The following is a 15,729-nucleotide window of genomic DNA, read 5'->3' on the forward strand; positions in this document are numbered from 1 at the left end:
TAGAACATGCAAAAGGTTCCCCTGTCCTAAGTTAAAAAAGTAAACTAGTTGGATGACTTTTCTGTGACAACCACCTCTTCCTCTGAATGAATTTCCTACCTCACCCCCAACACAATACCACTGAAGAAAACAGCTGAAGGGAAGGTAGCCAAGGTAAATTTCCCAGGTAATAAGACAAAAAATCCAATCAAATCAGCCAGTTCCTGGCACCACTTTATCAAATCAGGTCACTTAAAAGGCTTGGAGCATGTCAGGGCCCACCCATATAACCCTTATACATCAGTGAGCCCTGTCCCCCACAATCCAGCCTGGATCTGCCCACAGGCATTCAGCTCCTGTGGGTGGGAGGTCCTGCAATACCGAGGGCAGAAACCTGAGTGACACCTGGCACTATGTCCTTCAACAAACAACCATAAGAGCTTTCCAAACCCAGGCCTCCACTAGTTTGAAGACCAGGAAGCTGGAGCCTTCCTGGGTCAGAGGTGAAAAAGAAAAAAGCCCACTCTCGCCCAGCCTCCCAAAGGTTACACTGAAAACCAGAAGGCCATTAGGAAGGGCAAGACTCTTCTCTTCTACAGACCCAGAGCAGTAAACACCAAATGTGTCCACAACCCCTGGTGAGATTGGGGAGAACTTGAGAACTGGCATTTACCTAGCCAAGGGTAAAACAAAAATATGACTTGTTAACTGGAAAAAAACAACAAAAAAGCACACTCCTAAGCTCTCCAAAGTGGTGCTGGCTTGTAGGTAAAGGGGAAGAGGGTACAACTGTCTCTTTACAATAGCTCAAAGAGGGAAGGGAAAGGGAGAAAGAGAAGCAAGACCTGTGAGCAGCTGCACTCTCCTTTTCTGAAGGACACAAAGCAGCAAAGCCCAGGGAACTGAAGGCTAGGGAGCAAAGTGAGAGAGGGAAAGAAAACGGGGCAGTGGGAAGAAATCTACCCCTACCATTAACCTTGGTAAAAGGGGGTGGGGAGAAGGGAGGACACTCCTAGACTCCAGAGAGCAGTAAGCAATCAACCAGCCCCCACCTGTTTACCCAGATCTTAAAGGATCCCTTTGGATAAAACCCCCAGGATCACAGAGCCGAAGGAGTCTGCAGACTAAATCAGAGCCTAGAGAACCCTAGACCCAACCCAAGCCCCTTCCCCTCCAAAGCTGAGGATGGGGACTACAGGAAAGCATGCCTGAAGGGGGGACACTCAGTGGGGGAATGGACGAGTCAAGGGAGGGGAGCTGGGAAAAGCAAGTCTGATAGAAACTAAATGGGAAGAGAAAGAGACTGGCAGGAAACAAGGGAAAAGAAAGGTAAGGAAGGAAAGGAGTACATGAAGCACAGAATTGGGAGGGGGTTTCACAAGTAAGAAAAGAATTCATCCAAGAACATAGGAGGCTCCAAGAGGGGAGATTTGGAGGTGAGGAGGCAGGGAATGACAGGAATGGTTGAGAAGACATCTCTAGTACTGGCCAGAATTGGGAGGAGGACTCAAAAAGTAGATACAAGACAGGACAAGCAGGGAGGACAAACACAAGAAAGGAGAGAGTGGAAGTTGAGAGTGGAATCAAAATGGTGGGGGAGAAAAGGTCAAGTGGTAATCTCAGAATTGAGAAGCAACAGAGGTGGGAGGCAGTCACAAGAAGACCAGGATTAAACAGGACCACTCCAAGCAGGAACAGCAGAAGTTGAAATGGGTCCAAAAAAATAGGTGAGCAAGTGGACAGCTCCAAAAGAGGCCGAGCTGGGAGGAAGACGTTCAACAGACAGGATGGGGCAGAAATGATCTAGTGAAAGCAGGTGCAAAAGGGATTTGGGGGCAGATCTGTGAGATGAACAGGAACGGAAGGGGAGAGAAGGCGGTGATGGGTCAGAGAAAAGTTATCGATGGGTTTAATGAGGTAAAGGGCAAACTAAAGGAAAGCCAAAATGGAGATGAGAGGACTTGGAGCAGAGAGGAGGCTGAGAGCAAAGTCTGAAGCAAAGAAACTGAAGGAAAGACAGGTCAAAGAAAGGGGGAGCAAATGAATGGAATAGCTCAAGAGTGCCAATGAGGAAGTGGGAAGAGAAAACCTCAAGAACGCTGGAGCAGACTGCGTACTCGGCAGCACTGGGGCTGCGGAGAGACAGCAAAGAAGTGTATGGCATAATGAGACCTGCAAGGTCAGAGACGGAGAGGAGGCTGCTTCCAAAAAGGCAGAGTTGGAAAGTAAGCAGGTTAGGGGGCATAGAAAGAGATGAGATAGGGCAAGGGGCTGAACCGGGAGGGAGAAAGGTCTGGAAGAGAAGAAAGGGTCTGAATGGCAAAGAGAAGCAAGATCTGAGAAGGAAGAAGACAGCATGAGGGAGCAAGGGGCAGAGAAACGAGGTATGAAAGGATCTGAAAGTCCAGGGGCATTCCTGGGGTGCAGCAGGTGCTGTGCGCGGGCAGTAGGGCCCAAGGAGGAGGTGAAATTAAGTCCAAGGAGAAGACTTAGGGTCTGCACGGCCAGAGCAAGAGGATCCCAGAAGGATCTCCAAAGAGGTGGAACCGCAGGTCATAGAGGGACAGCTCCTGGGGATGCAATAGATGGAGAGGAGAAGTAAGAGTAGATAGGTCAAAAAAGGGGGCAGATCCGAAGACTGGCAAGAGCGGAATCGGAGAGGAGGCAGAAGGGTCACGAATCTCAAAGTGGGAGGCCAGAATTAAGGGATGCAGAAGGGTCACTGAGAAAGTGGGTGCCGTGAGCATCCGAGTCCAGGAGGGGCGAATGCGAAAGGGGGGCGCAGAATTGCGAGCAGAGTGGCTGAAGTGGGGGGGCGAGGCAGATACCGAGACCCCAATCGGAGGGTGGGGGCTCAGACACGGGGACAGCAGGGCTGGGGCAGTCAGGAGTGTGCCCGAAGGGCCGACGGGCCCCGCAATCTGGGTCGCAGCACAAAGCTGCAGGGCCGGCCGGGCCCGGGGAACTGGGGGGCCGCTCCCTCCCCTCCCCCTCTGGCTCCTCCATTGTTCGCGGGCTCCCGGTGCCGCGGTCCCCGCCTCCCCCAGGACCCCGCAGCGGGGCGGCGCCCGGCCTCACCGCCAGAGCCCGCGAACTGGCCCACTCACCAGCTGGGCGCCCTCAGCACGGCCCCGGCCTCCGGTATCCCAACAGCGGCGACGGCGGCCCCGGCGCCATGTTCTACTGCTCCTCGTCTAGAGGCGGCTGAGGCGGAGGCGGCGGCGGCTGCGGCGGCGGCTGCGGCGGCGGGGGGCCGGGAGGACCCTCCCTCGCGGGCTCCCTCCTCCGCCTCCTCCACCTCCTCCTCCCGCCGCGCCGCGGCTGTCCCTCGGGGCCGGGGGGCGGGGAGGGGAAGGGGGAGGGACGGGAACCAGGGGAGGGCGGACCAGCCTCGCTCGCTCGTTCCCTCGCGCCCTCCCTCCTTCGCAATGGCGGCGGCGGCGGCGACGGCGGCGGCTCTTTTCTGCGGCCGCCGCTCCCTCGCGCGCGCCCTTCGTTACTGCGCGTGCGTGGCGCTGGGACCGTTGCAGGATAACGGCCCCGGTCGCGCGCCGCAAAGGGACAGTCAGCGCGGGGTAGGGTGAGAAGCGAGAGCGCGTGTGCTCCCGAAGGGCTCGCTGCCACCGTCGCGGCCTCGGGCTGGGAACCGCCGCGGATAGCGCAGTGCGCGTGCACCCCAAGAAAACGCGGCTACTGCAGTGGCTGCGGCGCGAGACAGAGCGCGAGGCGACCCGCGACTGGGCACAGAGGGTGGACAAGTGCGCGTGCGCGGCCGGGGCTGCCAGCCGCCGCAGCTACTGGCGTGCTGAGGGCGTGGCCGGCGGGAGGTGCGCGCGTCTGAAGCAGTCGATCACCCTCCTCGAGGTGGATCTTGGAGAAAGCTGGAGCAGAGAGGCATGGCCCGTTCTGCGGGGGCGGAGAGGAAGGGCACGATTCCGCTCGCGCGGGACCTGACTAGCCAATGGGAGGCAAGGGGAGGTGGGTTTGCCGTGCGAGCTGCAGCCCCCGGGATAACCGAGGAGGGGATATGGAAAGACGTAAGGTGGGGCTGTGGGAGGTACTAAGGAGGAGGGAGCGTACCTAGCAAGGAAGTTGACTGGGGAACACGTGGAGGCGTGGCCTGCCTGTGCCCAATCCGAGCCTCTCAATTCATCGTTGCCGAAGAAGAGGCGGGGCTGGGGAGCGCGTGCTCTTTCCCTTGGCGGTGAAGGAAATCTGCAGACAACGCTAGTGTTAACCACTACTTGTTCAGGTTTCAGTGATCGCCAGAAACCCGGGAGAGGAGCCAGGGCCCGGTCCTGACTGCGCACTGCCCTCCAAGTCAGCATTGTACAAATGACTGCAAATCAGATGTCATTTTGGGTGACTCGGGGGAAAATAGTGAAGGGGAATTACCTGCTGAAACTGTATTAAGGAGGTGTACCTCTGGGACCCCTCCGGAAGTATGGGTTGTAAAAGATGAATGTTCCGGGCGCGGAGTCAGTATTTATGGAGTGCATGAATAAAGACTGTGCTTTAAAAATAAAATTATTGATTGATTTTAGAGAGAGAAAAAAAAAACATCAATTTGATCCACTTATTTATGCATTCATTGGTTGACTCTTGTATGTGCCCTGACAGGGATCAACCATGGCATATGGGGGCTATGTTCTAACCAATTGAACTATCCTAGTCAGGACAAGGCTATGCTTCTTACTGCTTTTTGCGTTTCTTTCCTCCATCTCTTCATTTATAAAATGGAATAATAATAAGAATCTTGCCTTCCTCACAGAATTGCTTGGAAAATGAAATGAGTGCCTGACCTGTGGTGGCACAGTGGATAAAGCTTCGACCTGGAATGCTGAGGTCGCCAGTTCTAAACCTTGGGCTTGCCTGGTCAAGGCACATATGGGAAATGATGCTTCCTGCTCATCCCCCCTTCTCTCTCTCTCTCTTCTCTCTAAAACAACAAAAAAAGAAAAAATGAAATGAGTTATATTTGTAGAGTGCTGAAAATCATGCCCTTCTCTATAATGATAAAATTATATGCACTCAAGTTTTAAAACATCCCTTTAAATAAAACTTTTCTGATTACTGATCAGGGTTGTTTCCATGACTTTTTAGCATTAAATCTGACTTTTAGATATTAGTGATTTAAAAAAATGTTTGTTTTAAGTACTGTGGGCCAAACAAGTGCGCGGGCTAGATTTTCTATATGCTGCCACTGCAAACCCTGACTTGTAAGTAATTTTGATACTACTTGAGGGAACACCAGAAAGACTAGAGGGAGGGAACACTGGATTTACCTACTTCTAACTAATGTCTTTATAACTGCAGTATTCCAGGTCCTTCCAACTTTGGGAAATTTATGACCTGACAGCACCTAGAGAATAGAGAAGACTGGGCTCACTCACTAGACCTAGAAGCCACCCTCTCCTCTTTGAAGCCCATCAACTCTACCTTATCCTTCAAGTCTCAGCTTGAAGTCACTTCCTCAGGGTGGCCTCTCAGGTTTGTCCTGGCCAGTCACTCTTTGATAAAAATGGACACTTTGCCTGACCTGTGGTGGCGCAGTGGATAAAGTGTTGACCTGGAAATGCTGAGGTTGCCGGTTCGAAACCCTGGGCTTGCCTGGTCAAGGCACATATGGGAGTTGATGCTTCCAGCTCCTCCCCACCTTCTCTCTCTCTGTCTCTCTCTCCTCTCTCTCCCCCTCTCTGTCTCTCTCTCTCCATTTCTCTCTCCTCTCTAAAAATGAATAAATAAAATTTAAAAAAAAAAGATTAAAAAAAAAAGAGGTATTTGTGTCTTAAAAAAAAAAAAAAAAAAAAAAATGGACACTTTGCCCTGGCCAGATAGCTCAGTTGGTTAGAGATTACAGATTTGATCCCCAGTCAGGGCACATACAAGAACAGATCAAGGCCCTGGCCGGTTGGCTCAGCGGTAGAGCATCAGACGGGTATGTGGAAGTCCCTGGTTTGATTCCCGGCCAGGGCACACAGGAGAAATGCCTATCTGCTTTTCCACCCTTCCCCCTCTCCTTCCTCTCTCTTTTTTCCCCTCCCACAGCCAAGGCTCCATTAGAGCAAAGTTGGCCAGGTGCTGAGGATGGCTCCATGGGCTCCGCCTCAAGTGCTAGAATGGCTCTGGTTGCAAGAGAGCAACACCCCAGATGGGCAGAGCATCACCCCCTAGTGAGCATGCCAGGTGAATCTCGGTTGGGTGCATGCGGGAGTCTGAGTCTGTCTCTCTCCCTCCCCACTTCTCACTTCAGAAAAAAGAAAAAAAAAAAGATCGATGTTCCAGTCTCTCTCTCACTGTCTCCCTTTCTCTAAAGTCAATTTCTAAAGTCAATTTAAAAAATAAACATTCAAAAAAGAAAAGTCAGCCTGACCGGGCAGTAGTGCAGTGGATAGAGCATCGGACTGGGATGCGGAGGACCCAGGTTCGAGACCCCGAGGTGCTCAGGCTTTAGCGCGGGCTCATCTGGCTTGAGCAAAAGCTCACCAGCTTGGACCCAAGCTCGCTGGCTCAAGCAAGGTGTTACTTGGTCTGCTGAAGGCACACAGTCAAGGCACAAATGAGAAAGCAATCAATGAACAACTAAAGTGTCGCAATAAAAAACTGATCATTGATGCTTCTCATCTCTTTCCATTCCTGTCTGTCTGTCCCTATTTATCCCTCTCTCTGACTCTCTATCCCTGTAAAAAGAAAAAAAAAAAAGTCAGATTCATTACAGAAAATTCAGGAAAAAAACACAGTAAAATAGATAGGAACCAAAAAAAAAAAATGGGGAGTTTATGCTAGGCAACATTCTAAAGCATTTAAAATATTTATTAACTCATTTGATCCTCCACAACACCTCTTGGGTAAGTTGTAGTTATTCTACTAAAACCATGGCACAGAGAGGTTACACAGTAAGTGGCAGATTTGAGATTCAAACATACAATTGGACAGATGACTATATTCATTCTTCATAGCTTTCCATCAGAATTTGAAGTTCTGTATTGGTATCACCATTTTATGTATGAACCCTTTGAAGTCTGGGACTCTGGCTAGTTCCTTAGTCTGGCAAATAGCCCACAATATATATTTGTTAATGAATAAATGAAAGAATCCAATGCTAAACAAAGGGGATGATGGCAAGTACTGGAGGCCTGTATGGTAACCAAAAAGGCACAGTCCTTGTCCAATGATTAACTACACCCCTCTGAGATTTTAGTTTAGATGTTCCCTCTTCCAAGAGGCCCTCCCAGATCTGCCAGGCTGGATCAAGCTCCCCATCTAGGTTCCCACACACAGTCCCTCTGGGTCCTCCATCCAAACCCTGACCACCCTGTGCTGTCCCTGTCTAGTGATGGGTCTTTCTCTCCCACCAGACTGTGATCCCTGTGGGGACAGGGCTGGACTCTCAGTCACCATTGATGCCTCCAGCACAGGTCCAGGGACAAGGCAGGGGCTCAAGCAGGGTTTCCCTGGATGAACAAACGGAACCAAAAAGCCTTCTAGCTCTGCAACTCTCTCCATTGCTCAAGAGGGCGGATGCTCCTGACCAGGCAGTGGCGCAGTGGATTGAGCGTCGGACTGGGATGCGGACGACCCAGGTTCGAGATCCCGAGGTCGCCAGCTTGAGCGAGGGCTCATCTGGTTTGAGCAAAAGCTCACCAGCTTGGACCCAAGGTCGCTGGCTTGAGCAAGGGGTCACTTGCTCTGCGCAAGGGGTCACTTGCTCTGCTGTAGCCCCCCGGTCAAGGCACATATGAGAAAGCAATCAATGAACTAAGGTGTCGCAATGAAAAACTAATGATTGATGCTTCTCATCTCTCTCCGTTCCTATCTGTCTGTCCCTATCTATCCCTCTCTCTGACTCTCTCTGTGTTTCTGTAAAAAAAAAAAGGGGGCGGGGGGAAGAGGGCGGATGCCAGCTGAGCAAGCCAACCACAGGAAGCAGGCTTCCCTGGGTGCAACCTCCCCCCCACCCTCTCCCGCAGAACGCTATCCTCTACTCCAGGATAAATAAACAACCGAGTAAACAACTAACTGGGAGAAAGAAGTGGTGACTGCCTACCTGGGCAGCTGTCAGGACTTCCTAAGCACTGCCCTAGAGGCCCCCAAGACTGGCATTAGGGGTGTTGCACCAACACAAGAGCCAGAGTAAGTATGAGGCAGGGCCTAGGAGTCCAGACCAGCATGGGAGAAATGTATAGGCAGAAAAATCCAAAAAAGAGTTTAGGGTAGAGGTCCTGGTGCGTATTCTCTCCGTATTTCTCATAATCAGGAAAGAATCAGAGAGGGTGGGGACCAAGTCTGTGCTTGACCAAGGCGTGGGCATGCTCACAGTGCCGCCTACAAACCGAACAGAGGAAGCAGCAGCTCGCTGATGCAGCGGGAGAAGTCAGAGAGCTGTGAACTCTTCTGCCAGTGGCCAGAAGGTCAGCCAATAACGACGAAGGAACGGGAGGCGGGGATGCTTGGACTCACTGCATTATTCCAACGCCTGAAGACCAGTGCTTGACACTAGTGGGCAGCACTAAATATCTAATGGAAGAATAGATGATGAACATCTCAATTTCTATAAACTTTTTTTAAAGACTTTATTTATTCATTTTAGAGAGAGAGAGAGAGAGAGAATGGAGGAGCAGGAAGCATCAACTCCCATATGTGCCTTGACCAGGCAAGCCCAGGGTTTTGAACCGGCGACCTCAGCATTCCAGGTCGCGGCTTTATCCACTGTGCCACCACAGGGCAAGCCTCAATTTCTATAAACTTTAATAAAAATTGAAATAAACATGCATACCGAGAAGTGCACAAATCACAAGTATATAGCATCATAAGTATTCACATAGAGTATTCACATAAGTATTCACAAAGAGAACACGTGCCTAGAGTATCCAGATTAAGAAACACTACGACCAATGTCTCAGAAGCCCCCCCCCCGTCCCGGTGTCCCCTTCCAGTCCTCTCCCCCAAACAAGGACAACCACTGTCCTGATTTCTATGACTGTACATTAGTTCCACCTGTTTTTATACTTTATATAAATGCAAATATACATTAAGTGGCCTCTTTTGATCAACATTGTTTGTTAGATTCATCCAAATTTCTTTGTGTAGATGTAGGTCATTCATTCTCAGTGCCGTGTAGTATTCCACTGTGACAATGAACCAGATGTATTTATTCATTTCACTGTTGGTGATCATCTGTGTAGTTTCTACATTTTAGATATTATGGTTAGTGCTGCTATGAGCAACATAGAACAAGTCTTTTGGTAAATACATGGACTCATTTCTGATAAGTACGTATCTAGAGTAAAATTGCCGGTCACAGAGTGGGGATATGTTTACTTTCTTTAACCATTTTCCCAAAGGGAATATACCAATGTACATCCCCATAGTTAAGCTCCATTCCCCAGAGAATTTCAGTTGCTCCATGTTTTCCTAAATGCTTGATATTGTCTCTCTTTTTAATTTAGGCCATTTTAATGGCTACACAGTGATATCCCATTATGGTCTTAATTTGTCTTTCCCCAGTGATTAATGAGGTTGAGCATCTTTCCATATATAGATGATTATTTGAGCCATCTGAACAGCATTTTTTTTGTGGTGCTATTAAAATCTATTGCCCATTTTTCTATTGCATTATATATTCATTACTTTTAAATTACACAATAATACATAAATGTATTTTTCTTGCAAAAATTTAAAATACTCCACATAAGATAGCTTCCTTGGACAACTCAAACCCATCCCACTCTCCAGGGTTATTTTTCTTTCAGATCTCTCTATACACTTACATGAATGCAACATAGTATAGTAGCTAGAGCAGGGATCGGGAACCTTTTTGGCTGAGAGAGCCATGAACGCCACATATTTTAAAATGTAATTCCGTGAGAGCCATACAACGACCCGTGTACCTTATGCATTATCCAATAAAAATTTGGTGTTGTCCCGGAGGACAGCTGTGATTGGCTCCAGCCACCTGCAACCATGAACATGAGCAGAAGGAAATGAATGGATTGTAATACATGAGAATGTTTTATATTTTTAACGTTATTATTATTTTTACTAAAGATTTGTCTGCGAGCCAGATGCAGCCATCAAAAGAGCCACATCTGGCTCGCGAGCCATAGGTTCCCAACCCCTGAGCTAGAGACATTGCATCTGGAGGCAGAATGCCTGGATTAGAATCTCAGCTCCACCATTTATTTACAAGTGGTGTGACCTTGGGCAAGTTTCTCAACTTCTCTGTGCCTCAATTCCTTTATCTTTAAAGTGGGGTTGATAATATTAGTACTCCCTTACAGAGTTGTTTTGAGGTTTCAGTAAATGAATTGCTTCAAAAAACGTCTGGGCCCTGGCCAGTTGGCTCAGCAGTAGAGCGTCGGCCTGGCGTGCGGGGGACCCGGGTTCGATTCCCGGCCAGGGCACATAGGAGAAGCGCCCATTTGCTTCTCCACCCCCCCTCCTTCCTCTCTGTCTCTCTCTTCCCCTCCCACAGCCAATGCTCCATTGGAGCAAAGATGGCCCGGGCGCTGGGGATGGCTCCTTGGCCTCTGCCCCAGGCGCTAGAGTGGCTCTGGTCGCGGCAGAGCGACGCCCCAGAGGGGCAGAGCATCGCCCCCTGGTGGGCAGAGCGTCGCCCCTGGTGGGAGTGCTGGGTGGATCCCGGTCGGGCGCATGCGGGAGTCTGTCTGACTGTCTCTCCCCGTTTCCAACTTCAGAAAAATACAAAAAAAAAAACCAAACAAAAAAGAAACAACAAAAACAACAACAACAACAAAAAAAAGTCTGGTCCCTGGCCACGTTGCTCAGTTGATAAAGCATCGTCCCAGCACACTGAGGTTGTAGGTTTGATTCCTGATCGGGGCACGTACTAGAACAACCAATGAATGCACAACTAAATGGAACAACTAAGAGGAACAACTTGATGTTTTTCTCTCTCTCTCTCCCTTCCCCTCTCTCTCACTTTCTCTCCTCCTTCTTCTCTCTCTCAAATCAATAGAAAAATTGAAAAGAAAGAAAGAAAGGAAGAAAGAAAGAAAAAGGTGTCAGGGCCCTGTCCGGTTTGCTCAGTGGGTAGAGCATTGGCCCAGTGTAGCAACATCCCATGTTCAATTCCTGATCAGCTCACACAGGAGAAGTGACCATCTGCTTCTCTTCCCCTCCCACTCCCCCTTGTCTCTCTCTCTTCCCCTCCCTCAGCCAGAGGCTCAATAGGTTCTAGCCTCTACCTGGGACTGAATAAAATAAAAAAAAGATGTCTGGAACATAGTAAGCACAGTACTGGTGATAGCTACTACTGAGTTGTGAAGTTAATTTTTAACATAAATTGTGTAACATTTTTTACTGTGTTGAAATATAAATAACATAAAATTTACTATTTTAACTACTTTAGGGTACAATGACATTGAGTACATTCACAATGTTGTTCAACCATTATCACCATCCATTTCCATTTTCAGAAGTTTTTAATTATACCAAACTGAAACTCTATCCATTAAATGGTAGCTCCCTTTCTGGCTCCCTCCCATGCTCCAACCCCTGATAACCTGTATTGTACTTTCTGTTTCTATAACATTTTACATATTTCTATATTTTACAAAAAGTTTATAAAATTTAAAATTTTTATATATTTTACATTCCCACCAGCAATGTATGAGGGTCCTAATTTTTCCACATTCTTGCCAACCCCTGTTATTTTCTGGTGTGTGTGATAATAGCCATCTTAATGGGGTTTTGTTTGTTTGGTTTGGTTTTGTTTTAGGTAAGAGGAGGGGAAATAGCGAGGCAGACTCCTGCATGCACCCCAACCAAGATTCACGTGGTGACCCTTGTCTGCGGTTGATGCTCTAGTACCAAGCTATTTTTAGTGCCTGGGGCTGATGCTCTCCAACAGAGCTATCTCAGCATCTGGGTCATGCTCAAACCAATCAATCCACTGGCTGTGGGAGAGAAAGAGGGAGGTAAGAGGGAGAAGGGAGGGGGAGAAGCAGATGTTTGCTTCTCCTATGTGCCCTGACTGGGAATTGAACCCAGGATGTCTATGCACTGGGCTGAGCCATTAGCCAGGGACACCATCCTAATGGTTGTAAAGTGGTGTCTCACTGTGGTTTTGATTAGCAATTCCCCACAGACTAGTGATATTGAGCATCTTTTCAGGTGCTTAATGGCCATTTGTAGGTCTTCTCTGGAGAACGGTCTATTCAAGTTCTTTGCCCATTTTCAATTGTGTTGCTTGTTGTTGTTGTTGAGTTGTAGTTCTTTATATACTCTGGATATGAATCCCTTATCAGATATGTCCTTTTCAAATATTGTACACCATTCTATGAATTAATTGTCTTTTCACTTTCTTGGGTGTCCTTTAATGCATAAAAGTTTTAAGTTTCCATAAAGTTTATTCTTTCCTTTTGTTACTTATACTATTGGTATAATATAAATCATATGACTTTTGAAAAGAAAAATATGGCAGCCTATCCTTAGCCGGTTGGCTTAGTAAATAGAACATCAGCCTGGCGTGTGGATGTCCTGGGTTTGATCCCCAGTCAAGACACACATGAGAAGTGACCATCTGCTTCTCTTCCCCTCCCTCTTCCTCTTCTCTCTCTCTATTACCCTTTTGAAGCCAGTAGCTCAATTGGTTCAAACGTCGACCCTGGGCACTGAGAATAGCTCGGTTGGTCTGAGCATCAGCCTCAGGCACTGAGGATAGCTCGGTTAATTCGAGCATTGGCCCCAGACAGGGGTTACCAGGTAGATCCCAGTTGGGGCACATGCAGGAGTCTGTCTATCTTCTCTCATTTAAAATAAAATAAAATAAAAATGTAGTAGGTGTTAGGCAAATGATTAAATTTAACATCACCATGGATGAGACAAACCAACATCACATGCCCTGATGGGATACTTCTGTGATGTTCCTGCCAAAAAATGTCAAACCCATCTCTAATCATGAGGAAACTTCAGACAAGCCCAAATCAAAGGATAGTCTGCAAAATAACTGATGTGGGCTCTTAGAAAATGCCAACATCAGATAAAGTCTGTTTCCCTACGTGGGCTCTCTGTCCCCCAACACACACTCATCATTGCTTAGTAAATTTCCACTCTTCCTCTGATTTTTTAAAATTTATTTATGTATGTATTTTTTACAGAGACAGAGAGTGAGTCAGAGAGAGGGATAGACAGGGACAGACAGACAGGAACGGAGAGAGATGAAATCCTGACAAGGTAAGGGGACTGACTGTTCTAGATTTAAAGAGGCTACAGGAACATGACAATTAAATGCAACCTGTGATCCTGGATTGGATTCTGGAACAGAAAAAAAATCTGTAAGGAATATAACTTATATGATCAGGAAAATTTTAATATAGACCTATGTTCAATAATAGTGCAGTATAAGTATTACATTTCCTGAATGTGATCATTGTATTGTGTTTATGGAGGTCCTTGTCCTTAAGAGGAATATGTTGAAACATGAAGCCTTTTGGGATGAAGTGACACAATATCTACAGCTCACTTAAAAATAGTTTAAGGAAGGCCTGACCTGTGGTGGCGCAGTGGATAAAGCGTCAACCTGGAAACGCTGAGGTTGCCGGTTCAAAACCCTGGGCTTGCCTGGTCAAGGTACATATGGAAGTTGATGCTTCCAGCTCCTCCCCCCCTTCTCTCTCTCTCTCTCTCTCTCTCTCTCTCTCTCCCCTCTCTATAATGAATAAAAAATAAATAAAAATCTTAAAAAAAAATAGTTTAAGGAAAAAAAAATAGTTTAAGGAGCCTGGTCTGTGGTGGCACAGTGGATAAAATGTCAACCTGGATTGCTGAGGTTGCTGGTTTGAAACCTCGGGTTTGCCTAGTCAAGGCACATACGAGAAGTAACTACTATGAGTTGATGCTTCCTGCTCCTCCCCACCTTCTCTCTCTCTCTCTCCTCTCTCTAAAATCAATAAGTAAAATATTTTTTAAATGGTTCAAATATATATATATATTTATATGAGAGAGGGAGAGAAAATATGATAGGATGTCTATAATTAGGGAATCTAAGAGGAATAATATATTGAAGTTCATTGTGCTAATATTACAACTTGTAGATATAAACATTTTCTATATAAAAAAGTGGTGTGATAAATCAAAAAGAAAAAATCAAATGATACAATGTGTAGCTATCACTCTGCACCTCCTTTGTTTCTCTAACAACCTGTCTTAGGGATTGTTTCGGTCAATGCACAGAAATTTCTTTGCTCTTAACTACTGCATATATTTTGTTATGTGACTGCATGTGGACTAACTGAACTTTCCCCTATCGATGCATATCTTGTCTTTTCTAATTTTTCCCAATGACAGGCATGCTATAATGACATTGTAAAGGAGCAACTCTTTCCAGGTTCCATGCTAAAGTACTAGGACCAATCCTTTCTGTCTATGTCTGTGGAATGTCGCCTTAGACTCCAAACCACCCAGGCTTTGAGACTGCTGAAACAGAGATAAAGTCTGTTTCCCTACGTGGGCTCTCTGTCCCCCAACACACACTCATCATTGCTTAGTAAATTTCCACTCTTCCTCTGATTTTTTTAAAATTTATTTATGTATGTATTTTTTACAGAGACAGAGAGTGAGTCAGAGAGAGGGATAGACAGGGACAGACAGACAGGAACGGAGAGAGATGAGAAGCATCAATCATTAGTTTTTCATTGTGCATTGCAACACCTTAGTTGTTAATTGATTGCTTTCTCATATGTGCCTTGACCATGGGCCTTCAGCAGACCGAGTAACCCCTTGTAGGACCCAGCAACCTTGGGTTCAAGCTGGTAGGCTTTTGCTCAAACCAGATGAGCCCGTGCTCAAGCTGGTGACCTCGGGGTCTCGAATCTGGGTCCTCTGCATCCCAGTCCGACGCTCCATCCACTGCGCCACTGTCTGGTCAGGCTCCTCTGATTTCAGCTAAATGCCACTCACACTGGGAGGCTATCCTCAAGTCTTCAGCTAGGCCAAGGGCCTTGCTATAAACAGTTTTGGAAGCCAGCCTTCAAGGTGAACCACAGTGATTCATATCTGGTGTTCATGTCCCCTCCTACATTAGATGGAGCTGATCTGTGTGCCAATAAGATATTGCGGGAATGATAGGGTGTGACTTCTGAGGCAAAGTCATAAAAGACATTGCAGCTTCTGCCTTGCTCTTTCTTGGATCATTCACTCTGAGGGAAAACAGTTGCCATGTGAGAACACTCACATGTCCTTATGGAGCAGTGTCCCTGGTGAGAAACTGAGGCTTTCAAATGGCCAGCATTAACCCATGCCAGGTAGCTCAGTTAGAGCATTGTCCTGATAGGCAAAGGTTGTAGGTTTGATCCTGGGTCAGAGAACATACAAGAATCAACCAATGAATGCATATTAAGTGGAATAACAAGGTGAAGTTTCTCTCCCTTTCTCTTTCTCTCTCGAATCAATCAATAAAAAAATTACCTGGCCTGTGGTGGCACAATGGATAAAGTATTGACCTGGAATGCTGAGGTCACCAGTTAGAAATCCTGGGCTTGCCTAGTTAAGACACATACAACAAGCAATCAATGAATAGCTAAAGTGAAGCAACTATGAGTTGATACTTCCCATTCCTCTTCCCTCTCTCTCTCTCTCTTTTTTCTGTAAATCAATAAATAAAAGTTTAGCCCTGGATGGTTGGCTCAGTGGTAGAGTGTTGGCCCAGCATGTGGATGTCCTGGATTCAATTCTTGGGGTTGATTCCCAGTCAGGGCACACAGGAGAAGCACCCATCTGCTTCTCCAC

The 15,729-nt window shown here is 47.1% G+C and overlaps 1 protein-coding gene across 1 annotated transcript in view; it reads right to left on the minus strand.

The window, feature by feature from the left end:
- ARHGAP35 (Rho GTPase activating protein 35) overlaps positions 1 to 3,303 on the minus strand; it is a 152,682-nt gene extending 149,379 nt beyond the window's left edge. Inside the window, exon 1 of the mRNA XM_066271719.1 lies at positions 3,087 to 3,303. The gene's annotated coding sequence lies outside the window, so the exon portion shown is untranslated. The remainder of the gene's footprint in view (positions 1 to 3,086) is intronic.
- Between the last annotated feature and the right edge of the window lie 12,426 nt (positions 3,304 to 15,729).

This window comes from Saccopteryx bilineata, chromosome 3 (genome assembly GCF_036850765.1).
Source record: "Saccopteryx bilineata isolate mSacBil1 chromosome 3, mSacBil1_pri_phased_curated, whole genome shotgun sequence".
Taxonomy (NCBI): Eukaryota; Metazoa; Chordata; class Mammalia; order Chiroptera; family Emballonuridae; genus Saccopteryx; species Saccopteryx bilineata.